This window comes from Nicotiana tabacum, chromosome 12 (assembly GCF_000715075.1).
Source record: "Nicotiana tabacum cultivar K326 chromosome 12, ASM71507v2, whole genome shotgun sequence".
NCBI lineage: Eukaryota > Viridiplantae > Streptophyta > Magnoliopsida > Solanales > Solanaceae > Nicotiana > Nicotiana tabacum.
In genome coordinates this window covers 12764306-12791468 of record NC_134091.1, presented here as the reverse complement: position 1 = coordinate 12791468, position 27163 = coordinate 12764306, and the positions used below count along the sequence as shown (strand labels likewise).

The following is a 27163-nucleotide window of genomic DNA, read 5'->3' as shown; positions in this document are numbered from 1 at the left end:
CCAGCTGGGTAACCTACACTGATTTGGGAACAGTTATCATGGCTATTTCTAAAGAAGTTTCTCCCTATCACATTGAGAGGATTACCGCAGGCAATTTGAGCGTCTACAACAGGGCAGTATGACTATTACTCAGTATGAATCTCGTTTTGTGGATTTAGCCCGTCATGCTCTCCTTTTACTACCTACTGAGGGAGAGAGAGTGAGGAGGTTTATTGAGGGACTCACACACCCTATCAGGCTTCAGATGGCCAAGGAGGCCGGAAGTAAGATTTCCTTTCATGCGGCTGCTAATGTCGCGAGGAGGATCGAGATGGTTCTTGCACAGGAGAGAAGGCAGAGGTCTGATAAGAGGCCTCGTCAGTTCGGTGGTTTCAGTGGTGCCTCGTCTGGAGGCAGGGGTAATTTTGGTAGGGGTCATCCTCCTAGACCGTTTCATTCAGCACTCCAGGCTTCTCTCGATGCTTCAAGGAGTTACGGTCCTATTATGCCTTACTCTCAGCAGCCAGCATTTAGTGCACATTTAGTTCTTATCAGTGCACCACCACTCCAGAGTCACTACAACGGTTATTCGGCCCATTCGGGTCAGCAGTCATAGCAGCCGAGGTCCTGTTATACTTGTGGTGATCCAAGACACATTGCTAGATTCTGCCCCATGTCTTAGGGCAGCATGCAGCAGCAGGGTTCTCATGTTATGGTTCCAACATCGGTTGCTTCACCGCCTGCTCAGCCAGCTAGAGGTAGGGGTCAGGCAGCTAGAGGTGGAGGTCAGGCCGTTAGAAGTGGAGCCAGTTAGAGGCCGTCCCGGGGACGCGGTTTAGAGTGGTGGGGCACAATCCCAATTTTATGCTTTTCCAGCTAGGCCTGAGGCCGAATCATCCGATGCTGTGATTACAGGTATTGTTTCAATTTTCCATAGATATGTTTCAGTTCTATTTGATCTAGGATCTACTTATTCCTATGTGTCCTCCTATTTTGCTTCATATTTGTTTGTGCCTCTTGATTCTTTGAGTGCTTATGTATGTGCATCTATACCGATGGGAGACTCTGTTATAGTAGATCATGTCTATCATTCGTGTGTGATTACTATTAGTAGTCTTGAGACTAGTGTGGATCTTATACTTCTTGATATGGTAGATTTTGATGTCATCTTGGGAATGGATTGGTTGTCACCTTATCATGCTATATTGGATTGTCATGCCAATACGGTGACCCTAGCCATGTGGGGTTACCTCGATTAGAGTGGAAAGGAACTCTTGGCCATTCTACTAGTAGGGTTATTTCTTATATGAAGGCTCGGCGTATGGTCGAGAAAAGGTGTCTAGCCTATTTGGCTTATATTCGCGATCCCAGTGCGGATGTTCCTTATATGGACTCAGTACCAGTTGTTCGTGAATTTCCAGAAATATTTCCTGCAGATTTGCCGGGAATACCACCCGACAGGGATATTGACTTCCGTATTGATTTAGTTCCGGGCACTCATCCCATTTTTATCCCACCATATCATATGGCCCCGACAGAGTTGAAAGAATTGAAGGAGCAGTTACAAGACTTACTTGATCAGGGATTCATTAGACCTAGTGTCTCGCCCTGAGGTGCACCAGTATTATTTATAAAGAAGAAAGATGGTTCAATGCGAATGTGTATAGATTATTGACAGTTGAACAAGGCTACTATCAAGAACAAGTATCCACTGCCAAGAATTGATGACTTATTTGATCAGCTTCAGGGTGCCAAGGTGTTTTCAAAGATCGACCTAAGGTCTGGTTACCATCAGTTGAAGATTAGGGCATCTGATGTCACTAAGACAGTTTTTCGGACTCGGTATGGGCATTACGAATTCCTAGTGATGTCATTTGGGTTGACAAATGCCCCAGCAGCATTTATGGATTTGATGAATCAGGTGTTTAAGGCCTATTTGGATTCTTTTGTAGTTGTATTCATTGATGATATCTTGATTTACTCCAGCAGTCGAAAGGAGCATGAGCAGCATCTTCGAAGTGTGCTTCAGACTTTGAAGAATAATCAGTTATATGCCAAATTTTCAAAATGTGAATTTTGGTCAGACTCGATTGCTTTTTTGGGGCATGTTGTATCGGCAGAAGGCATAAAAGTAGATCCTAAGAAGATTGAGGTTGTTCAGAATTGGACTAGACCTACTTCAGTTACAAAGATCCGGAGTTTCCTAGGTTTTGCAGGTTATTATCTTCGTTCCGTGGAGGGGTTTTCATCTATAGAAAGCCCATTGACCAGACTGACCCAGAAAGGTGTTCTATTCGAATGGTCAGACGGGTTTGAGTTGAGCTTTTAGAAGCTCAAGACTGCTTTGACTACGGCGCCAGTGTTGGTATTACCCACATGTTCAGGATCTTATACGGTGTATTGTGATGCATCTCGCGTTGGGCTTGGTGCAGTATTGATGCAAGATGGCAGGGTGATTGCATATGCGTCGCGGCAGTTGAAAGTTCATGAGAAGAATAATCATGTTCATGACTTAGAATTGGCAGCCATTGTCCACGCTTTGAAGATTTGGAGACATTAACTTTATGGTATCTCGTGTGAGGTATTTACCGATCATCGTAGCCTGTAGTATCTGTTCAGGCAAAAAGATCTCAATTTGAAGCAGAGAAGATGGCTGGAGTTGTTGAAAGATTATGATATCACTATTTTGTATCACCCCCGGAAAGGCCAATGTGGTGGTTGATGCTTTGAGTAGAAAGGTTGTGAGTACGGGCAGTCTTGCGTATATTCTGGTTGGTGAGAGACCGTTAGTTGCAGATGTTCAGATTTTGGCTAATCAGTTCGAGAGGTTAGATATTTCAGAACCCAGTTGGGTTCTAGCTTGCACAGTCGCTTGGTCTTCTTTATATGAGCGCATCAGATTGCGGTAGTATGATGATCCTCATTTACTTGTCCTTAAGGACACAGTGATGCCAAACAGGTTGTTGTGGAGGAAGATGGAGTTCTGTGAATGCAGGGTCGTATTTGTGTTCCTAATGTGGATGGGCTTCGTGAATTAATTCATGAAGAGGCCCACAGTTCCAGGTATTCTATTCATCCAGGTACCGCCAAAATGTATCAAGATTTAAGGCAATATTATTGGTGGAGGAGAATGAAGAAGGATATAGTTGCATATATAGCTCGGTGTCTGAATTGTCAGCAAGTTAAGTACGAGCATCAGAGACCTGACGGTTTGCTTCAGAAGTTAGAAATTCCTGAGTAGAAGTGGGAACGTATCACTATGGATTTTGTTGTTGGGCTTCCACGAACTCAGAGAAAATTCGACGTAGTTTGGGTCATTGTGTACAGGTTGACCAAGTCAGCACATTTCATTCCAGTGGCAGTTACCTAATCTTCAGAGCGGTTAGTTGAAATTTACATTCGTGAGATTGTCCGCCTTCACAGTGTGCACGTATCTATTATTTCAGATCGAGGTACATAGTTTACCTCACAGTTTTGAATGGCTGTACATCGTGAGTTAGGCACGCGGGTTGAGTTGAGTACATCATTTCATACACAAACAGACGGACAGTCAGAGCGCACTATTCAGATATTGGAAGATATATTTTGCGCCTGTGTTATAGACTTTGGAGGTTCTTGGGATCAGTTCTTGCCACTTGCGGAGTTTGCTTATAATAATAGCTACCAGCCGAGCATTTAGATGGCTTCATATGAGGCATTATACGGAAGGCGATGACGTTCGCCAGTTGGCTGGTTTGAACCGGGAGAGGCTCGGTTGTTGGGTACCGATTTGGTACAGGATGCCTTAGATAAGGTCAAGGTTATTCAGGATCGACTTCGTACAGCTCAATCTAGGCAAAAGAGTTATGCCGACCGTAAAGTTCGTGATATTGCATTCATGGTTGGAGAAAGAATATTGCTCCGTGTTTTACCTAAGAAAGGTGTAATGAGGTTCGGAAAGAAGGGCAAGTTGAGCCCTAGGTATATTGGACCCTTCGAAGTTCTTGAAAGGGTAGGTGAAGTAGCTTACACGCTTGCACTACCACCTATTATCAGCGGTTCATCCGATGTTTCCATGTGTCTATGCTTCGGAAATATCATGGTGATCCGTCCCATGTGTTAGATTTCAGTTCAGTCCAATTGGACAAAGATTTGACTTATGAAGAGGAACCGGCAGCTATTCTAGCCCGGCAGGTCCGACAGTTGAGGTATAAGAGTTATCCTTCAGTTCGGGTATAATGGAGAGGTCAGTCAGTAGAAGCATCTACCTGGAAGTCGGAGTCGAACATGCGGAGTAAATATCCACACCTTTTTACCAGCTCATGTACTTTTCTAATTCCGTTCGAGGACGAACGTTTGTTTTAGAGGTGGAGAATGTGATGACTCAAAAGGTCATCTTTAAATTTTGTAATTAATTCTATGCTCTAAGACCTCAAAAAGTACTATTTATCATTCCTCGACTTATGTGCGCAGTCCATATAATTTTTCGAAAAGCTTTTATGTGAAAAATGAATTAAAATGTGAAAAAGAGCCTTAAAACTTAATTGAGTTGACTTTGGTCAATATTTTGAGTAAACGGACCCGGATCAGTATTTTGACAGTTTTGGTAGGTCCGTATCGTGATTTTAGACTTGGGCGTATGCCCGAAATTTAATTTGGAGGTCCCTAGCTCAAGTTATGGAAATTTAACGAAAACTAAAAATCTAAAGGCTAAAGATTTTCAAAGTTTGACCACGGATTTGACTTTTTGATATCGGGGTCGGAATCCGATTCTAAAGATTTAAATAGATCCGTTATATCATTTATGACTTAAGTGACAAATTTGAAGTCATTCCGGATTCATTTAATATATTTTGGCACAAGGTTTGTAAATTGAAAAGTTTGAATCGAGGTGTGAATTATAATTTTGATGTTGTTTGACGTGAATTGAAACACCGAGTAAGTCCGTATTATATTTCTGGACTTGTTGAAATATTCGGACGAGGTCCCGAGTGGCTCTGATGAGTTTCGGACGAACCACAGAGCAATTGGAACCTGTTGCCCAGTGCTTGTTCTGGTGTATCGCACCTGCGACATTTTGTGCGCAGGTGCGTGGTCACTCCTGCGGAATTCCAGTCGCTTCTGTGACATTGACAGCCCTGCCGAGCTCCGCTTCTGCGGAGAAATGAGCGCAGGTGCGAAACCGCATCCGCGATGGACGAGTCGCTTCTGCGAGGAAGACCGCTTCTGCGGTCACTAGGGCGCTTCTGCGATGTCGCAGGTGCGACATTTCTGGGCCCAGATGCGGCCACTGGACAAGCTGCCCTGTTCCGCAAATGCGAGCTTTGTCTCGCAAATGCGAGGCCGTAGGTACGAAAATATAGCCCGCAAATACGAAAATGCTAGGCAGAATATATAAAATCGGGTTTTAGCCATTTTCACTCATTTTTGAGTTTTAAGTCTTGGATTTTGGCGATTCCAAAGGGGGTTTTCACGATTTTGAATTGGGTAAGTGTTCTATAACCAAAAGTATTTATATTTCATAAATCCATGTCTATATTCATCACTTATTTCGGATTTAGATGCAAGAAATTGGAATTTTTGTAAAACTTTCCAAAAATAAAAAATTAAGATTTGAAGGTCCATTTGACATCGGAATTTGGTAATTTTTATATGGTTGGACTCATCTCAAAACGGGTGTTCGGATTTCGTAAATTTTTTCGAGATTCATGATGGGGGCCCCACTGTTAATTTTTGAAATGAATTTCAGATTTTAATTCGAAAAATTAGAAAATTCATATGGAATTAATTCTTACGATTTATATTGAGTATATTGAACTGTTTATGACTAGATTTGAGGATTTCAGACACAAATTCATGAGGTAAAGGTTTATTGGATTCTTGAATTTTGGTTGCAAGCGAGATAAGTATCGTGGTTAACCTTGACTTGAGGGAGTAGGACTTATTTGTCTATTTGTTACATGATTTAATGTGCGGGTACAACGTATATGTGAGGTGATGAGTACTTATGCGTTGTGGTTGAGTCAAAGCATGCGAGTGGAATTTTTTTTTGTGAATAATTATCTATTTAATTAAGATATTTCTGCTTAAGTTTATTATTGATTATTTGATCATTATTCGTGAAATTATTATTCATTTAATTATTGTTGAATAATTTGGAAGGTGAAGTCGGTATTTTGGTATTGAATTGATTGATAAGTATATATCCCCGCATTTAAATACTCTTCCGATTTTATATTATTATTCTCATGGTAAGGAAGAGTGTAACAGCACGAAGGGTGTTATCGTGCCATTTGTGAGTGTAAAAGCACGAAAGATGTTGTCATGCTATTTGTGAGTGTAAAAGTACGAAGGGTGTTGCCGTGCCATTTGTGAGTGTAAAAGTACGAAGGGTGATGCCTTGTCATTTTCAAATGAGAGTAAAAGCATGAAGGGTGGTGTCGTGCCATTTTCATATTATCATTTGCTCATTTTATTGTTGATGAATTCATTGACTGCTAAGTGATACATCTCCTGCTAAAATTATTATATCCTTCCCCTTCGCATGTTCCCTCCCAATTTATAAATTATTATTTATTGTATTATTGTTACTTCGTATTTATATATACTTGTACATGTTGTTTATGTACGTGTCTTGTCATAGCCTCGTCACTATTTCATCGAGGTTAGGCTCGGCACTTACCAGTACATAGGGTCGGTTATACTGATACTGCACTCTGCACTTCTTGTGCAGATTTCGGAGTTGGTCCCAGTGGCGTATAGTAGATTTACCCGGATTCAGCTACTCAGAGGAGACTTGAGGTATAACTGCACAGCGTTCGCAATTCTGAAGTCCCCTTCTATCTTACCTCAGCTGAGTATTATATTTCAAACAGTTTATTCAGATCTTTATTTGTATTATTCTAGAAGTTCGTGCACTTGTGACTCTAGTTCTGGGATGGTATTTAGATATCGTGATTATTATGGATTACTCACTTTATTTCAGACTTTAATTCCGCATTTGTTTTCTTGTTATTAATAAATTTAAAATTTTGTTAAAATGGCTAATTATATTCTAACGTTGGCTTGCCTAGCAAGTTAAATGTTAGGCGTTATCACGGTCCCGAATGTGAGAATTTCGGGTGGTGACAAATGCTCTCACCAGGCGCCATTTGTTGCATTCCAAAGGAGTAGGTATGAAAGAATTTATTTGGACCAAATAGCTTCAAATTTAATGAGTTCAGTAATAAAATCTAAAGATTTGAAGAGTCCATCAAATTAAAATTTGGATCATCTTGACAAAACAAAAGATCCTCCACAAACTTTGTTATACTTTCGACAAGAATAATTTTTAGGAAGTTCTCGTTTCCTTTTCGAGGTGAGGGTCGGTTAAGATTTGGATTAGTTGCGTAGAATCAATTGGGACAATATATTCCTATATGAGAACAAGAGTTGACATTGTACATCAACTAGGAAAAGAAAAAGAAAAAGAAGTAAAATTTCCAAGATCTAAATCAAGCTATGATAAACCATTTAGTCATTTCCATGCAAATTGTCAAATATAGTGTTCGCTTATGGTTTCAATTACTCCATTTCTCCCAATGTACGTAACATTTGTTTTATTTGAAATGTCCAAAATGTTTAACATTTGCACCACCTGAGGGATTTTAGTGTAAAGGCGCCTACCAGAAAGAATTTTCTTCAAAATCTATTGCTTAATATGCTTTAACTTGAATTATTATCTATTTCTGATAAAATTCCGTTGTAAATCAATTCCCAGAATCATTAGTGATGTCACTTGAAAGTGGATAACTTCAAATCAATCCTTTTCATATCCGATGTTACACCCAACAATTTGGCTGCAACACTAGTGCGTTCCATATTCTCCCTCTGGCTACTGTGACAAGAGTTTAACTTTTACTCTTCACGGTAAAAGAATTTTTTATATTATTTCATCTGGTCCATAATAAGTAATATTTTGATATTTTTATCTTGATCCAAAATAAATATTTTTTATATAATCAAAAGGAACTAATTTTATTTTTCTAATATTTGCTCTTATTTACATATCTCAATGTGTCAAGATAATAATAAATTAAGGGTAATTTAGTGAATACGTCTTTTTTTTCTCTAGAAGTTAATTCGTAGTTTGTTAAGGAGTATGCCAAAGGCGAAAAAATCACTTATTATGGATCGAAGGGAGTATCTAATAATAATTTAAATGATAATTATAGGTAACTGTTTCTATAAAGTGAAATTAGTAATTTGGGAAACAAGATAAGTACTAGCAATGTGGCGGAGTTAGAATTTCTACTAAAGGAGTTCAAGAGACTGCAGCGAATGGGAATTGAACCAGCAACCTAGCACTGAGCTATATTTTTGGGTTGTCTTAAGGGGATTCAAGATATAATACATAAAGTACAAATCAAATTTTATCTTATATATACCGTGTAATTTTCCAACTTCCGCTCCCTAAATCCGCTCTTGTGACAATATGTAAGTTAAATACGACAAAATAGCCATGGCAATAACAAAATAACCAAAACCTAATAGGAGTATATTAGAAATGAACGAAACTCAATTTAGAAAGCCCAAATGCCCAAATATACTCAGCCTAATATAGCCTAACAACGTAACATCCGATTAGCATTTTGGGAAGTGTCATTACGTCCCGTCTCTTTCTTCGATCTTAGAATTTATGTTTTCGACAGATACAGATTGATCTCTCTAGGAAACTCATAATCCCTATAGGTTTAGAAAAACTCATTGTCCTAATAGATTTGGGAAAGAAAAACTTACTGTCCTTGTTAAATTGGGAAACCTTTCTCTTATAGATTTAAAACTATTTGAGATCTATATATAGGGGTTGTTTTGGGAATTTTATAGATTGTATTGTGCTTTTCTTCTCATTCGTAGTGAAAAACTCTCTCTGCTTCTGTCCCGAGGATTAGGCTTAGCCGAACCTCGCTAAATCTTTGTGTTGATCATTTTTCTTCTCTATTTGTTTTGTGTGTGATTGTTTGCTAGTTAACCCACGATCTTTCGCAACAATTGGTATCGGATCAAGGTTCGATTTTTACATATAATCTAGGGTTAAGATGTCTTCATCATCTTCAATAAAGTATGAAGTAGAGAAATTTGACGGAAATTCTAGTTTATGTCTATGGAAGATTAGGATGAAATCGTCCCTGGTGTTACAAGGGTTATGGAAGGCAATTGATAAGGATTTTCCTGAAGAAATGAAAGAGACAGAAAAGGCAGACCGAAAGGAGAGGGCTTTGAGTGCGATCTTCATGAGCGTTACAGATAGCGTTCTTTGGAAAATTGCTGAAGAAACTTCTACAGGAACGGCATGAAAAAAGCTGGAAGATCTGTATTCTAAGAAATCGCTAACAAACCGCCTCTACTTGAAAAAGAGGTTATACAATCTCCGTTTGACCGAAGGTACACCTGTTAAAACTCACATTGATGAGTTCAATTCAATTATAATGGACCTGAAGAATATGGATATCAAAATTGAGAGTGAGGATCAGACCTTGATAGTGTTATGTTCTTTACCACCATCGTATGATACTTTTGCCAATACGCTACTATATAGGAAAGACAACATTTCACTGGAAGATGTTAGTAATGCACTAAAATCTAAAAAGTTGAAAAAGAGCTTTCCGGACAATAAAATTGAGGGTAATGGTCTTGTGAGTAGAGGAAGAACACAACAAAATGACTTCAACGGGAAAAAGTCAACCACTAGATCGAAGTTTAGAGTAAGAAAGCAGAACTGTTATGAGTGCGGGGAGCAAGGTCACTACAAGAGAGATTGTCCAGAGTTGAAAGAGAAAAGAAGGAAGCAGAAAATAAAGAATTCGGCAAATATTGTTGACACTGGCAATAATTCTGATGATAGTGATTATGTAGGGGAAGTTTGTGCCGTGAGTTCTAGTCATGGGCTGAATTCTTGGGTTCTTGATTCTGGTGCTACTTTCCACATATGTCCACAGCAGAATTGATTTGTAACTTACAAGAAGATCAGTGGGATTGTCTACATGGGAGATGATAGTCCATTACCAGTAAAGGGGATTGGTAACATCAGATTGAGAATGTTCGATGGAATTATCAGAAACATTGAGTGTTGGCATGTTACTCGAATAAAGAGAAATTTGATTTCTCTTTCGACTTTGGATGATCAAGGGTATAAGTTTCACTCCGAAAATAGAATACTTAAAGTGTGTAAAGGCTCCATGATACTCGTGAAGAGTAAACTGTATTCTAAATTGTATCATCTTCAGGCCAGTGTAGTTGAAAGGGAAGTTGTTGTAGCTTCTGGGAAAAGTGAACTAAATCAGTCTCAGTTATGGCATGTGCGACTTGGTCATATGCGTGATAAGGGATTGTCTTTGTTCAGTAAGCAAAATTTGTTGAATGTGTACAAAAATCAAGTTTTGAATTTTTGTGAGCATTGTGTATTTGGTAAACAGGCAAGGGTAAAGTTCAGCAAGAAGTCCGAACACAAGACCAGAGACAAATTAGATTATATACATTCAGACTTGTGGGGTCATAAATAGAGTTCCCTCCAAGAGTGGTGCCAGGTATTTTATGACTTTGATTGACGATTACTCAAAGATGGTGTGGGTGTATTTTTTGAAAATAAAAGATGAGGCATTTTCGATATTTGTTAAATGGAAGACAATGGTTGAGAGGTAGACGAAAAGAAAAGTTAAGCGTCTTCGAACTGATAATGGGTATGAAGTTTGTAATTTTGAGTTCGATAATTTCTGCAGCAGAGAAGGCATAGTGAGACACCGCACTTGTGTTAGAATACCACAACAAAATGGTGTTGCAGAACGTATGAACAGAACGCTTTGTGATAGGGCACGAAGCATGCTTTCACACTCATGTGTTAGCAAGGATTTTTGGGCTGAAGCAGTTAATACAGCTTGCTACTTGGTCAACAAATCTACATCCACAACTATTGAGTTCAAAACTCCTTTTGAGGTATGGTCTGGTTCGCCTGCTGATTATTCAAATTTAAGGATATTTGATTGTACTGCTTATGCTCATGTGAGGGATAAAAAACTTGAGCCGAGGGCAAAGAAGTGCATATTTCTAGGGTATGCAACTGGAGTGAAAGGTTATAGGTTATGGTGCACAGATCAAAAAACTCTAGGGCTAATTATCAGTAGAGATTTAACGTTCAATGAATCTGCTTCACTTGACAACCAGAGGGAGAAGGCAATAGCATAAATAAATCGTGGTGTCAGTGACTACATAGAGCTAGAAATTGAATCTCCACTAGCTCGGCCCAGTAGTTCTAAAATGAAGGAAGCAGAGGAGGTACAAAATATTGATCAAGATGATAATGTTGATGCACCTGCGCAATAACAACTATATACCATTGCAACAGGCAGAGAGAAGAGAGTGATCAACTAACCGCAATGGTTTGCAAACGTAGTTGATGGGAATCTTCTTGGATATACATCTTACACCATGTGCGTCTCAAGGTGATATAATGAATATGAGACTTGTTAATCATTATTTAAATAATTTTAAAGTCATAATATGGCTATATATGATGTTTGGATAGAAAATATTAAGTTTGGGAAAATCGGATTAAAGTTGCGAAAAAACCGACTAAGGATTTGCCCTGTAACAGGACTTTTTGAGAAATAAATTTTGTGTGCTATATGAGGTCTTTTTGGAAAATATTATATACAAAATTTAAGGTCTTGGAATGTAGCTTCCAATGCTCTTAACCGTTCATTCATACGACATCCGGATAAAAAGATATAAGCGTCGGAAGATGGGCGAATTAGAGGGTGTCAAGCTAGCACCTCTTTGACTTTTCAAAAGTTGATATATATGTCTTAATTCGTCTCTCTGTTCATTTTCACATAGAACCCCGACCATAGAAAACCATAGAACTTGTCCTTGAGCTCTCTAATAGTATTTCAAATAAGATTATCATCCCGGGCACGGAATCAAGAAGCGATAATATTAAAATGATCCTTACGACGTAAGTATCGCTATATCGCCTCTCTTTTTCTTTGTAGTTTGAGTTTTGGAAGGTAATTCATAGTTAATAAAAAATTTAATTTCTTTATTTAAGTGTTTAAATATCAAGTAATGTTGATAAAGTCATTTTCTAATAGTTAGAACTCACGGGGCGGTGATCGAAAGTCGTGAGTTCGAGTTATTTGACTTGTAGTGGACTGTATATTTTTCTACTATGTAATAGAGTTTTGGAGGACAAATGGTGTATAGAAACACCACATAATGACGGAATGGTGGGCTGGTCGTTCGTTGTTACATTTTTAAAGTTGTTTGACATTACTATAGTTGTCGTTTTATGTATGAAATAATTAGGGTGTGTGGGCTGTTTTGTGGTATATTGTGATAGATATAAGGTTGAAAAATGATAATTACATGTTGTTATTATTGTATTCTTGTTGTTGTTGGTATATGGTATTGGAGTAGGGCCTACTTACAGGAGAGATGCTGCCTAAATTTACGTAAACGAGCTACTAGTTTAAGTTGCGGACTTAGCCTTTACTCAGCACTGATTTTGAATCTCCTTATGACGTGGTAGATTGAATTGAGTTGTTTGAAGAATTTTTTGGAAGGTATTAAGGATTCAACGGAGTTAATGTATGTTAAGGCTATCCCTTCTTTATTTTTGGCATGATCCAAATAATACGAACGAAACGAGCAAAATACGCAACTTTCATAAATAACTCTATTCATAGAAATATTAGGGGTGTCTGTATTCTTGATTCCCCATGTGAATTATTATTATATCCTCTGTTCATGAATCTCAGAAAAATACGTATTTGATAAAGTTTGTACGAAAGGCATATTGATTTTATGATATTCGATAAATCTTATTAACGTATTTCTTATGCATTTCATGCATTTATACATGTACATTGACCCATGACCAGAAGGCGTTATATATGCGTATATTATATGTATATGAGATATGGAAAAAGGTTATGACATTATATACGCACCACCACCTGATCAGCTGGTATACGTTGATGATTTTGCCCACAGTGACCGAGATGATATGATGAGATGCCCTCAGAGGCTTGATGATGTTATGAACGCATATACCTATGCATGGTATGACATTTATACGCACATGCATGACATTATAAATTTTCATTATTCACAGAGTTATTCTGAATTTTAGATTGAGTTCTTTACTTCATGTTTCTTTCATGTCTTTTATATACTACTATCATGCCTTACATACTCGGTACTTTATTTGTATTGACATCCCTTTTGCCTGGGGACGCTTCGGTTCATGCCCACAGGTCCCGATAGACAGGTTGAGAGTTTTCCTAGTAGGCTATCAGCTCAGCAGAAGGTATTTGTGCACTCCACTTGCTCCGAAGTTGCCTATTTGGTCAGTATGATTTGAATATGTATTGTTTAGTATGGAAGGGTCATGTCCCGACCTTTATGGTATTTATCTACTCTTAAAGGCTTGTAGACATATGCCATGTACGTAAAAGATTGTATGGCCTTGTTTCCCTATGTTTAGTGTACGAGTGATCATTTTAGTCTTATAGGGCCAAGTTGGTATTACATGTTTTATTCTAGTTATCATATGACATCTTTTCCGTCTCATTTACCTATGATAGCATGATACAAAATGATACATTATGTTGGTATTCGGTTGAGTAAGGTACCGGGTGCCCGTCGCGGCCCATCGTTTTGGGTCGTGACAATACAAATCCTGTGGGATTTATTTTGGCAGTTACAGAGACCGTTGATGCGTTTGAGTGTTATAACTATCTAGAGACGTTGTTCCTGCTGATGAAGAGAATTCAAGCCATGGGAAAGATTTGTTATTTGTTGTGGCTTGAATTATTTCCTTGTATTTTTAGGAAACCCATAATCCCTATAGGTTTAGGAAAACTCATTGTCCTAATAGATTTGGGAAAGGAAAATCTATTGTCTTTGTTAAAGTGGGAAACCCTTCCCTTATAGGTTTGGGGCTATTTGGGATCTATATATGGGGGTTATAATTGGGGATTCTATAGATTGAATTGTGCTTTTTTTCTCATTCATAGTGGAAAACTCTCTGTGCTTTTGCCCTGCGGATTAGGCTTAACCGAACCTCGTTAAATCCATGTATTGATTTTTCTTCTCTATTTGCTTTTTGTGTGATTGTGTGCTAGTTAACCCCACAATCTTTCGCAATACATCTTTTGTTTTTTCCTTTGCCCCAAAAATTAAAACAATAACACGAGAAAAGCTAAAGAATATATCTATATGGTAGTAATCTGTTAAAATAACTATTTCGTCTTTTATGCTATTGCTCCGTAATCCGTATATCCTTATAAATTAGGGCCTTTTTTTGAATCTTATATATAAATGATTATTCCGTAAATATATAAGGTTCTCCTTAATTAAGAATTTCAAGAACTTCACACTATAACATCATCAACCAATAAGAAAATTGCTCTCACACGAGGATATCTTCCAAGGCAATAGTAGGCCAAGTTACGGAGTTTTAAATACCTAATGATTGAACCAAAGAATAAATATGTCATTTGGTTTATATTTTAGTTAAAGTTGAGTTTCAAGAAATATGTGATAGCAGACCTTAAGAATTATAGTGCAAGAACAAGTTATACAAGAAAAAGCAAATGAAGAAACAACATTGGGATAATAATATTTGCACAAAGAAAACGAGATGATACTAAATAGGATAATAGTATTTGCATGAAGAAACAACAAAAGTGAGATTAGGTAGTAGTCTGGGACGGATCAAGTCTTAAATTTACGGGTTTTCGTGAACTCAATAAGATAATAACTTTTGCTCAAATTCAGATCCTGTATTTATATTCAAAAATTTATTCCACTAAATATTTATAAATATTTAAATGTAAATTCAATTATTATTATATATGTAACTCGACACGGTTATAAAATCCCCATAAACTTCAATCTTAAATCCGCCCCTAATAATAACCTCCACATATATGTGGTTCTAAAGGATTGCCAATAAATGTGGGATGTAGTAAGTGAATCTTTGACCAAAGTAAGCAAAAATCTTCTGTTTTTTCCTGGGAATAGTATATGCATGCCAACCAAGATTCCAATCATAGACAACGCCGAAATGGCTGACGAAATATAAAGTAACTATATATGCACTCTATTGAGTATTGAATATTGCTATTTGCTAGTGAGTTCCAAAAGAATGGGGAACATGATAACATTTTAGAGGTGACGTCAATGAGAAATAGAGCAAAACTAGATGTTATTATACCAATTAAAACGTTTAATCACTCTATAAAATTTGTTCCCTTTTTTTATCATCACACCAAGAAAGATAAGAAAACTAAGAAACTAGCATCATTTTTATGCTGAGCTCCTGCATATGAACAGAAGGTGGAGTGAAGCATTAACAATAGCTAGATCACCATTTTTTTAGTTTAATTATTTGAGGAAAATCACATGCATGTGTGTCCTCTTTCTAAATGTTGTTCCTTAATTCTTATACATGAATAAGAAAAAGAAGGCTTAGGCCCAAGGTTTACGAAGTTGCTAAGCCCGATTAATTTAGTTCACGAACTCTATGGGCTTGTTCGAAATCTGATAGTCCGACAATGGCCGAAATTCAAAAATAGCTAGATTTACAAAAAGTAATTGAAAAATAGTCACAGTTTCAAAAGTAATTGAAATTTAGTCACTTTCATGTAAAGATAAATCTGAACGAAAACACAGTTCAAAATCTGAAAAATATTCCTGCATAATATACTGGAGTTCGAATTTTTTACATGTGAACTTCTAGTATAATATACTGGAGTACTAGTATAATAGAGTGGTCTAGCATAATATGCTGAAAATTTATATACATGTGCTCCAATCTGCAGTATATTATACTGGAACTTTCTGTGTGTTGGAGTTCCAGCATATTATGCCGGAAGTTCATATACAGGTGCAACAATCTTCGGTATATTATGCTGGAACTTTCCATGTTACAACAAAATTGTGGCTATTTTTCAATTACCAATCCGAAAACTGATTAACCCGTGCTATTTTCGCTCCGACAATAGAATACATTGCGTCTTCCTGGGGCCCAATCAATGTTACCTCAAACAGTTACGGGGGGCCAAAGGGACGAGTGAGGAATAATTCCTTAATTTCCCACGAAAAAGAATTAACCTAAATAGCAGTTCATCAATCGCTTAAGTTAAAAATAATCAGAGAAATAAATGTATAATATATTTATAATCCATGTAAAATGAGTAAAAACATGTGTAATCGATGCGTATAACCATGTATTTCGTTTACACAAACGTTGAGGAATAAAAATGAACTGTGAACTAAACTTCTAAGATTCGGCAGGAAAAAAAGAGGGAAAAATAACAAAAGTACTAAGGCGATATTTCAGATCAGACAAAGCAAAAAGCACAAAAATCAAAAATCTTAGTAATTACTTTGCAAAGTTAACATAAAACCACCAACCTACAAAAGGTACTAGAGATTAGGGTTAAACATGAGTATATTACTAGAGTCATATTACTGCAATGCAAAGTGGGACGAAAAAGGAACCACTATTTGTTAGATTAGGAGCACGACAAAAGGGGTTCTTCTTTTGTCATTTGCAGTCCGTTTTGAGTCTCTTAGCAGCTTGAACAAATCCCACCTCCAACTCGTCCAATTGCTTCACCCAAAACAAGAATCACTTAATGCAATCAGCGGAACAATACATTCAGTTCTATCCATAACAACATCTCTATATAACAATCATTATAGGGATGTGACTTCTATAACAGTACTTCACTATAACAGCCAAAAAATATCGAAACGGACGAGACTGTTATAGAGAGGTTTGATTGTATTTGGAAAAGCAAGAGGATAACATAACATATAACACAACTATACATGCAAGGGAAGTGCCATTAAAATATCGGCCTCAATTAACATGATATTAAAATAGATCAATCATAGAATCAGCACGACATAGACATAAATCTAAATACAGAATCTGAACCAAAACAACGGCAAGATAAGAGATACTAATAAAGAAAGTACCAGGGATGAGAAATGCCTCTGGACAACATCAATTAGTTGCTCCCTCGAGGGATTAGGTATAGCATTGCTTACAAGATTAAAGTGTCGACAATATCTCCACAGTGAACCCATCTCGAGTTTGCTTAGGTTAACCTTCTGTAGAAAGAAGAACAGTAATAATTACGCCTCAATTTCAAACAAGTCGAAGTCAGTTATATAAAACAATTCGTACCATGGACCCACGAGGGGTAGAAATAGATCCTTTCAATTGTGTGTCACATGAAACGGAGCGGTTTATGCCCTTGTGAGATGACCCGGATGATTTATGTATGCGATGCTTTGATATGTGAGACTTTTGAGTATCATCGGATGCTAAATTAAGAAATAGAAAAGCAAATAAATCAAAATACTATAGCATATATAATTTAAAAACTTGATACAAGATTTGCTGGAAAATACTTCAGGAATAAAACATTATTTTCTCAGTGGCCAACAGATTTTACAAATAGCCAAAATCCAAAAGACAACATCTTGACCTCATGTCAAATAGTATGTCGAATTCTTTGATAAGTCGACACGGATCTCTTTTTCTAGAGAATGATTGAATGAATTCTCGACGCCCTAACCTAATGCGAGTGTTATTTGCTATTTTCACAGCTTAAACTCGTGACTTATAGGTCACAGAAAGACAACTTTACCGTTGCTCCAAAGATCCCCTTCCTAATGCCACGTGTTGAAAATCAAATATAATTACTGAGTAATTGCAACGGATAATAATGTACCTTCTGCCATTGTCATTATTGTTCAAGTAAGAGTAATCACTATCGTGAAAAATCTTCAGAGAGGTGATGGGGTCATGGTTTATATAAATGGTGTAGGACTCTTAGTAAAAACCTTATCCCTAGAGATTAATTATGAGTTAATTATGGTTGATCTAAAGACTCCTAATAAAACGTTTCCTCTTAAAGAGACCTGAAAATTCGAACATAGTTTTCTACTACAATTTGTTCAAAAAATAAAACTGGAAAAGTTAAGCTTTTCTAATTAATATTTATTTCAATAAATTAAGAGATCCTATTCTTCTGTATGAATTGCTATGCTTCCTTTCTTGAAAAATAAACAAGTGCAATTCAGAACGCAAGGGAATAGAATCTTTCAAAACGGCACTTATAAAATGTTTTCAAATATAATACACAAAAGGTGGGATCTATAAATATCAAGAGAATCTGACTATATGTAGGCCTTAGAGCTAAGGTACTACAAACAAGAGGGAAGTAGGATAACAAAAAGAAGAATTAACCCAAATAGCGCGCACCCAATTGCTTAAATTAAAAATAACTGATTGAGGTATAATCACTACTAAAAATTTGCTAAAAACCGACCAACTATTTCCGACCAACATTGGTCGGTCAAAAAAAGCGACCAAAAACCGTCCAGGTTGGACGGAAACTGGGAAAAAAAAAATTACATTTTTTTAAACTAAATACCGACCAACGTTGGTCGGTAAATTGGTCAACGAATTGACCCAGCTGGTCAGACAAGAAAATTTTGGATTACCGACCAACGTTGGTCGGTAATCTGGATCCAATTTTTTAAATTTTAATAATTATTTTATTATTTAAAATATTTTATAATATTTAAGAATTTATATTTAAAATTACCGACCAACGTTGGTCGGTTAATGTAGGGGAAGCATTTACCGACCAACTTTGGTCGGTAATTATTATTTTCTGCAAAATAACCGACCAAAGTTGGTCGGTTATTACGTCAACATTGATCAAACTTTCGAATTACTTTTATATTTACTATCTAAATAATATAAATGTAATTCGTTAACACTTTTGTAATACAAATAATGAATACACTAACATATACTATATATAACATGCTATTTGTAAATTGATTCATCGACTTATAACTTACTTAGATGCATCGATGAATATTAAAAATAAAACGTTTGACCTATATCGACTAATAGTAAAAACAAAACGTCTCGACTTATATCGATTAATCTAGCTATGCCATGCATTATTAGTGATGAATGAATGAAAAATAAAAGAATTAATACTAAACATCTTTGACACACACACACACACACACACACACACACACATATATATATATATATATATATATATATATATATATATATATATATATATATATATATATGGATCACAAATTAAATAAACGAAAGAAGCTATTAGTATTAAGTAAACGAGTTAAATTAATAGGTCAAACATGGTCAAACTTTAACAAGCTATATATATACACACTAACATATACTATAACAAGCTATATATATATAGTTAAAGTATTACAGTGAAGTGTGTTTGTGTGTGTATATATATATATATAAGAACACGAAGCGCTAGGACCACAGGGTCGGGTTCTTTTAGGGATAGACTTGGGAAGATACTAATTAGTATATATACTTTATCATCAAATATATCTATTTGTAAATTGATTCATCGACTTATAACTTACTTAGATGTATCGATGAATATTAATCGATGATTCATCAAAACGTCTCGACCTATATATCGATTAATCTATGTCATGCATTATTAGTGATGAACAAATGAAAAAAGAAGTTATTAGCATCAATTACAATATAGTGTATGTGTGTGTGTGAGAAATTACTCACATACTTAATTATAACTTAGAAAATTTACTTAGATAGATGCTATTATAATTTATTAAAATTAAATAGTTAATATAATTATTTATAAAGATTATGCTTATAGTTTATAATTATTTATAATAATTGCATAGTTAAATAAAATAAATGCTTGTAGTTTATAATTTTTTTTATAGTTTATAATATTTTAAGAAAAAAAACACAAAAAAAAAAAGAATTTAATTTTTTTATAAAAAAAACCGACCAAAGTTGGTCGGTTTTTGGTCAAACAGTCAACACTTAATGTACCGACCAAAATTACCGACCAACTTTGGTCGGTAATTCTGAAACAGAGAATTAAAAAACGGGAAAAACCCCCATTTCTGTGAAATTTTCCCCTCTCTTCACTCAAAACCTTCCCCTCTCCTTCTCTATTTCCCTCACATAAATCTCATTCCCCACCCCGCGTTGCCACCACCCAACCCTCATTGTCGTCGCGCCGTCGCCGCCGTCGCTGCCACTGCCACTGCCACTGCCGCCCCTCTCCTTCTCCATCTCCTAAAAATTCTAGGTTTGAATTACAACCCATTTATTTATTATTTTTAGGTTTTGTTAATTAGTTTTAATTGATTAGTGTTTCAATTATTTGAACATTGTATTTTATTGAGGATTAGGGTTTAAGTCTTGTTTTAATTAGTTTTGTTAATTAGTTTTATTAACTAATTAGTTTTGTTAATTAGTCAATTAGTTATGAATTAGTTTAGTTTAGGGTATGGGTTGAATTTCTTTAGTTTATGTTTAAACTCATAGGATATGAATTGAAATTTTAGTTTTTAGGATTTGTTCTTGTGAATTGAACTTTTAGGATATGAATTGAACTTTTAAGATATGAATTGGACCTTTTGGATATGAATTGAACTTTTAGGATATAAATTGGTGTAATTAGGAAAAAATAATTATCTTGAATTAACTAAAAAGATATAATTAATTTATAATTGTAGAATAAATTAATTTATTCTTGTGATTCGAACTTTTAGGGTATGGGTTGAATTTTTTTAGTTTAGTTAGTTTATGTTTAAACTCGTAGGATATGAATTGAAATTTTAGTTTTTAGGATTTGTTCTTGTGAATTGAACTTTTAGGATATGAATTAAACTTTTAAGATATGAATTGGACCTTTTGGATATGAATTGAATTTTTAGGATATAAATTGGTATAATTAGGAAAAAATAATTATCTTGAATTAACTAAAAAAGATATAATTAATTTATAATTGTAGAATAAATTAATTTGTTCTTGTGAATCGAACTTTTAGGGTATGGGTTGAATTTCTTTAGTTTAGTTAGTTTATGTTTAAACTCGTAGGATATGAATTGAAATTTTAGTTTTTAGGATTTGTTCTTGTGAATTGAACTTTTAGGATATAAATTAAACTTTTAAGATACGAATTGGACCTTTTGGATATGAATTGAATTTTTAGGATATAAATTGATATAATTAGAAAAAAATAATTATCTTGAATTAACTAAAAAAGATATAATTAATTTATAATTGTAGAATAAATTAATTTGTTCTTGTTTTATTTGTATAGATGGAACATCGTACTTGGATGTACAATAGAAATTATCCTAATCGGCGGGGATTGCGGGAGAATTTTGTAGAAGGGATTGATGACTTTATTAGACATGCAATGTCACTTCCACCATACCAAAGTGAAGGAGTAATTAGGTGCCCTTGTGTCAGGTGCGATTGTATGAAGTTTAAAAAATCGGAGGAAGTTAAGCTTCATCTTTATAGGAAGGGGTTTATAGAGAATTACTTTGTGTGGACTAATCATGGAGAGATCGATGGTAGCCGTGGGATATTTCATAACATGGTTGTTGGTGAAAGTAGTAGGTCGGTGGAGAATACAAATCTTGATTCTAGAATTCAGGATATGGTTGCGGATACTTTTGGGGTGAGCCCAATGAAAATGTTGAACAAACTCCTAATGATGACGCAAAACGTTTTTATGAACAGTTAGAGGAAGCTAGTCGTCCACTACATGAAGGAAGTCCGCACTCTGAGCTGTCTGTTGCAATTAGATTACTAAGTATCAAATCTAATTGGAATATTTCTCAAGCAGCCATGGACTCTTTCATTGACCTTATGAGTGAACTAGTTGACCCTAATATTAACTTACCTGGTGATTTCTATAAGGCAAAGAGATTGGTTTCTAAGTTAGGACTTTCGTCAATGAGAATTGATTGTTGTGAAGATGGTTGCATGTTATATTATAAAGATGATGCAACTTTAGACAGTTGTAAATTTTGCGAAAAGCCTCGTTTCAAGAGGCTTTCCAGCGGGAATATGGTCGATGTCAAGGCGATGCATTATTTACCTCTTAAACAAGTGAGGACGAAGAATTCTCGGACGAGGAACAATACATCGGTGAGGATTAAAAAGTTGACTTTTTAAAGCACTCTCATTTTATTGCTAGTTTCTTATATGTTTCAATCTAAATGTGTATTATATTATGCAGATGGCAGGCAAGGGTCAAGGTAACAATGACCCTACTAGTTCTCGGGGTCAAGAAAAGGGTAGGAAGGGAAAGAGGAGGGTAGAAAATAATACTCCCTCTTGTCCACCCTTTTCAGAGATGCCTATGTCTTATCCTCCACCACACGGCTATACTGAGCTGCCACAGCATCACGAGCCGTACACCTTCATTCAGACACCCAGTCTTCCATCACAGGGCCATAGGACTATACGTCCGACATACAGTCCAGCTGCCTCACAGTCATCTGCATCACATCCACATGGATCACATCCCTACATAATACAGCCACATGGATCGCATTCATCCATGTCACAGTCACTCGGGTCACAGCCATCGGTATCACATTCACTTGGGTCGCATCCAGCTATGTCGCAGTCACAGGGATCGCAACCATCTTCATCATCGACTCCATCTATTGCAGGCCTTCGCCTGCTAGGCATTAGCTCTGACCCGCCTACACCGTCTTCACATGCCTCTGATACACATGCTTCGGATGGTGATGACGAGGTAGTGCATTATGATCGATATGGCAGGATCATCATAGTCCCTGAGGGTGATGGGTAAGTGTTATTCATTATTTTTGCGTCTATTGATTTGTAATATTTTTACTAAGATATTAATGTATTTTTATTGTTAAATTGCAGGTTCAGGCCGGGTAATACGACTACAAGGATAATCACCAATGCCATCAGAAAGCTTTATGATGGCCCTTATGCGACTTGGACTGATTGCCCATTCTCACTGAACGAGCAAATTTTCAATCAATTTAAGGTATAAATGTTCTTTTAAACAGTTTAATAATTTATATTTATGATATTTTCATCTAATATTTAACATTTAAAATACAGAGCAAGTGTGTATGGGAAGACCGCTATAGCGTGGAAGTGGCTACAAATTTTCATCATAAAGCTCGCAAGAGATTGGCGGATGCTTTCTCGGATGCTAGAAAGAAGAACAAGAGGCCTGGCTGGTTACTTGAGAATTTGTGGAATGATTTGCAAAGGCAATGGCTTACCGCAGAGTTCTTAGAGAGGAGCGAAAAAGGAAAGAAAGCTCGCGCATCCGAGAAGGGAGGCTCCTTGCACACTGGAGGTGCGATCAGCCTAGGGACAATAAAAAGAAGATTGGTACGTAATTGCTTAAATTATTTTACTTTTCTAAGTATATCTATTCTGTTTATTAACTAAATTAATTTATTTTCAGAAAAAGAAGTATGGGCGTCCAATGAGTCATGATGAGCTATTCAAGGAGACACATATTGTGAAGAAGAAGAAAGAGGGGGATCAAGATAGGTGGGTTGAGGACCGGGCCTCGACTGCATATGTAAGCTTTCAATTTTCTTTAAGTATTATAATTTACTTTTATAAAAATTTTGAAATACTGATTTAATTTAAAATAATATAGGGTCGCTACCAAAGTAACGTGGAGGAATTCATCCGTAGTCATCCAGCTGGTGAATCGGGTGAGCCAACCCAACCTTCGGACGAGGATGCTAAAAGAATATGGTTGGAGTCTGTTGGCGGTCCAAAATGGGGGAAGGTATACGGGCTTCCTACTAAAAACTTCCATCGCTATAAGTGTGGAATGCGAGGAATAGGGACTTCCTCGCAAGGCGAGCAACTTAATAGGGAGAGCCTCTCCGCTATGCGGGAGACAGTGACAAAGCTCACATCAGAGCTAGAAGCGGCCAAGGAAAGAGAAAGGCTTAGAGATGCTCAATTCCTTGGCATGCAAGCTTAGATCAGAACTCTCCTATCTAGTGGAGCTTTTTCATTGCCCCGATCTCGTGAGTCATCTCTAGAGGATCGACCTCCACGTGATCGTTCCTCCCGTCCTGCTCGTGATCGTTCCTCCCGTCCTCCCCGTGATCGTGCTTCCCGTCCTCCACAAGACCGTTCTCTATATCGTCTTGTAAATTAAAGTTCATCAGACGGTGATGATAATGTTGTAGAAAATGCCCCTTGACTTTTATATACTTTGAACTAGACAAATAGAACTAGTTTTGAACTAGTTGTAATTAGTTTTAACTTGGTTTTGGATTTTTATATTCAATTGAACTTTAATTTGTTAGTTTTAAAGTATTTATTGAATGTTTTGGTTGTTGTTGTTGTGTTGTTGTTGTTGTTGTTGTTGTTGTTGTTGTATTGTACTGTTGTTGTTGTTGTTGTTGTTGTTGTGTTGTTGTTGTTATTGTGTTGTTGTTGTTGTGTTGTTGTATTGGTATGCTGACAGGTGGTGTAGCTGCCAAAATAAACATTTTATGCCAAAATTAAACCCAGAAAAACCGACCAAAGTTGGTCGATTTTTAATAAAAATAATAAATTATTCCAAAATACCGACTAAAGTTGGTCGGTTAATGAATATTGAATTCCCAGAATTCAACATTACCGACCAACTTTGGTCGGTATTTTGCCTGCACTGTTGAGATTACCGACCATAGTTAGTCGGTAATGTTTAATTTTAATTATTTTTAAAAAATATATATATTCAATTACCGACCAAAGTTGGTCGATTTTTTTTAATTTTAATAATTAATTAAAAAATATAATTTAGTTAAACTGACCAACTTTGGTCGGTATATTTAAATTAATAAAATATATTTCCGACCAAAGTTGGTCGGTAAGTAATTAAATTTGTCAGATGGTTGTTTTAAGCTACCGACCAAAGTTGGTCGGTAATTTCTGACCAACTTTGGTCGGTAAGCCATTCCGATCATCAAAACACCGTCCACACTGTAATGGTCGCGTTTTGGTCGTTAATTGGCCATAACCGATCAACGTTGGTCGATTTTTTTTGGTCGGTTTTTAGCGAATTTCTAGTAGTGAATATATGCATAATTTATGTATTATATGTGTATAATTATGTATAATCAACGTAGGAAAAAAATGGTTTTGTATGTCAATATTGTTTCATAACTTGACCAAATTGTGCACTTTTAACAAAGTAGTCTATGTAACTATGTTCATCATGTTCCCACTATCTCAAAGGCGGAGTTCTCAGTAGTTTTATTGGCTTATAATTTGTATTTGTATTAGAATATTTTGTCTAAATATTTAATTGTTAATTCAATAACTAAGACGAGTTATGAATTGACAGAAAAGTTCAAAATGCTTAAACTTCACATCCTTACTCCAATAACAGTTTTATTTCAGGCTCCTTAAAAGTACCTTGCTCATCAATTCTCTTCAATCACTTTTTCGAGCTAAATCGGCATGCATGTGTGTCCCCTTTGAAATCTTATGTCATTTCCGATAATTATCAAAAGGGCCTATACATGGAAAGAAAAAGAAAAAAAGAAAATTATCCAATGAAGGAAAAGGCCCATGGTTTCACAAAGTTGCTAAGCTCAATTAAAATGTTAGTGCAAAATACAAATTAGTCAGTCGGATAAAACTAATTGCATTCAATAAATATATATATATTATCGGCTATTTTTTTGGAGCGGCTAAAAATATACATTTCTCTAAAATATCTCTTGCTTTAGCAAAAAAAATCTCCATGGGAAACATTTCGCACCAGACAAAGTAAGCAAAGGAAAATTTTATTAAGGCAGCTAAATTATCTAGTTTTTAATGTTTGGTGTGTCTGTTGATATGGGCATAAGTTTGCAGGATGTCCCATTTTTACATTACAAATGCAAGTATGCAACTCTCATTCGGCTTGTCAAAGTTTTGTACTTTGGTTGCTCTATTAATTATTTAACTACTTGTTATACACGTCATTTAATGTGAGCATGTGCTACCTAATTCTTCACTAATAATCCTATGCAAAGAAAAGATGAGAAAATCTAACTTTTGCCTCTATGCTCTATTCCTCCCTTTCTTTCTTGTCCATTAGCCTTATCTTTCATATGAATCGAAGCTGCAGATGAAAGCAATTATTGCCGTTTGGACTGGACCACAATATAGTTTGTTTTCTTTTTAGCTTTTGTAACATAATGTGAGTCTTTGAATTTAATTTTGAAGAATTCCGGATTTGAAAATGTATTGCGTGGCAGAAAAATCCAATAAATTATGACCCGTATAAAACAGAAACATAATATGAACTGACAAAATAAAAACAAATTCAAGTAGATAAAAAAATATATACCAATAGTATAAGGAAGAAAGAACCCCTCTCGTAGTTTTGATTTGCTTCAGTATATTGAGTTTTAATATGGTAAATAATAAACGGAGGAAATAAATCATGAGCAGTGGTGTTTCAGAAATAACATAAACTTGAAGATCAGAGATAAAATACGTGTGCATTTTAGAGTAAAGATGTTCTGGTAGGCGATTTATTGGATTAATTTTACCGAAGGTCATCCAACTTATCATTTATTTCACAAAAGTCACTTATCTATTTTTAATCACTTAAAAGTCACTCAACTTTACATTTGTAACTTAAAAGTCATTCTAGTTCAAAACCTATAAAATATCCAATAAAAAATATGACATGGCATTACATTTAATTAAAAAATCTAACAATAATGCCACATAAGCTTAAATAGACCATATCTAAGTAAGACACATTTCTTCTTCATCCCGATTTCAGTCGATTTTTTTGAATATTAGTTTTAATTTATTTTATATGAAAAACCGACCAATAATGCCATATTAGTGACCATGGGTGAAATTAACCCGCGATTTATTAGTCAAGGAGAAACAAGGAACTTGTCAAAAAAAAAATTGCAGATTTTTCTTCTAATTGCTATTTCAACGGCACATTCTCTTCCTACAATTGAACTTACTGCATATTAGGAGCTATTTGCAAGTAATAATATGGCAAAGAAAATAGCAAAACATCAGTAGAAATCTCAAGAATTCTTAACAAAATGGTGGAAACTCCAAATTGACAGCAGCTGGAAGAGGAACTAAGGGTTTGTTTATTATGATGGATAAGCAAAAAAAAATCTGGGATAAAAATTTAATATCACCTTATCCCTTATTTGGTTTACTAATCATGGGATAAGCTCAGGATTAAAAATACTGGGACAACTTAAAACCTGCCATAGGGTGTAATAGTAATCACAGGATAAAACAATAAAATTGACAATCTCATAA

General features: G+C 35.8%; 1 long non-coding RNA gene across 1 annotated transcript; it reads right to left on the bottom strand.

Annotated features, from left to right (window-relative positions):
• Window positions 1-16983: 16983 nt before the first annotated feature.
• On the bottom strand, window positions 16984-17833 carry LOC142167407 (uncharacterized). Its single transcript, XR_012697535.1, has 3 exons — window positions 17745-17833; window positions 17195-17334; window positions 16984-17118 (listed from the first exon to the last, which is right to left on the bottom strand). It is a non-coding gene; the product is annotated as an uncharacterized LOC142167407 (long non-coding RNA).
• Window positions 17834-27163: the final 9330 nt, after the last annotated feature.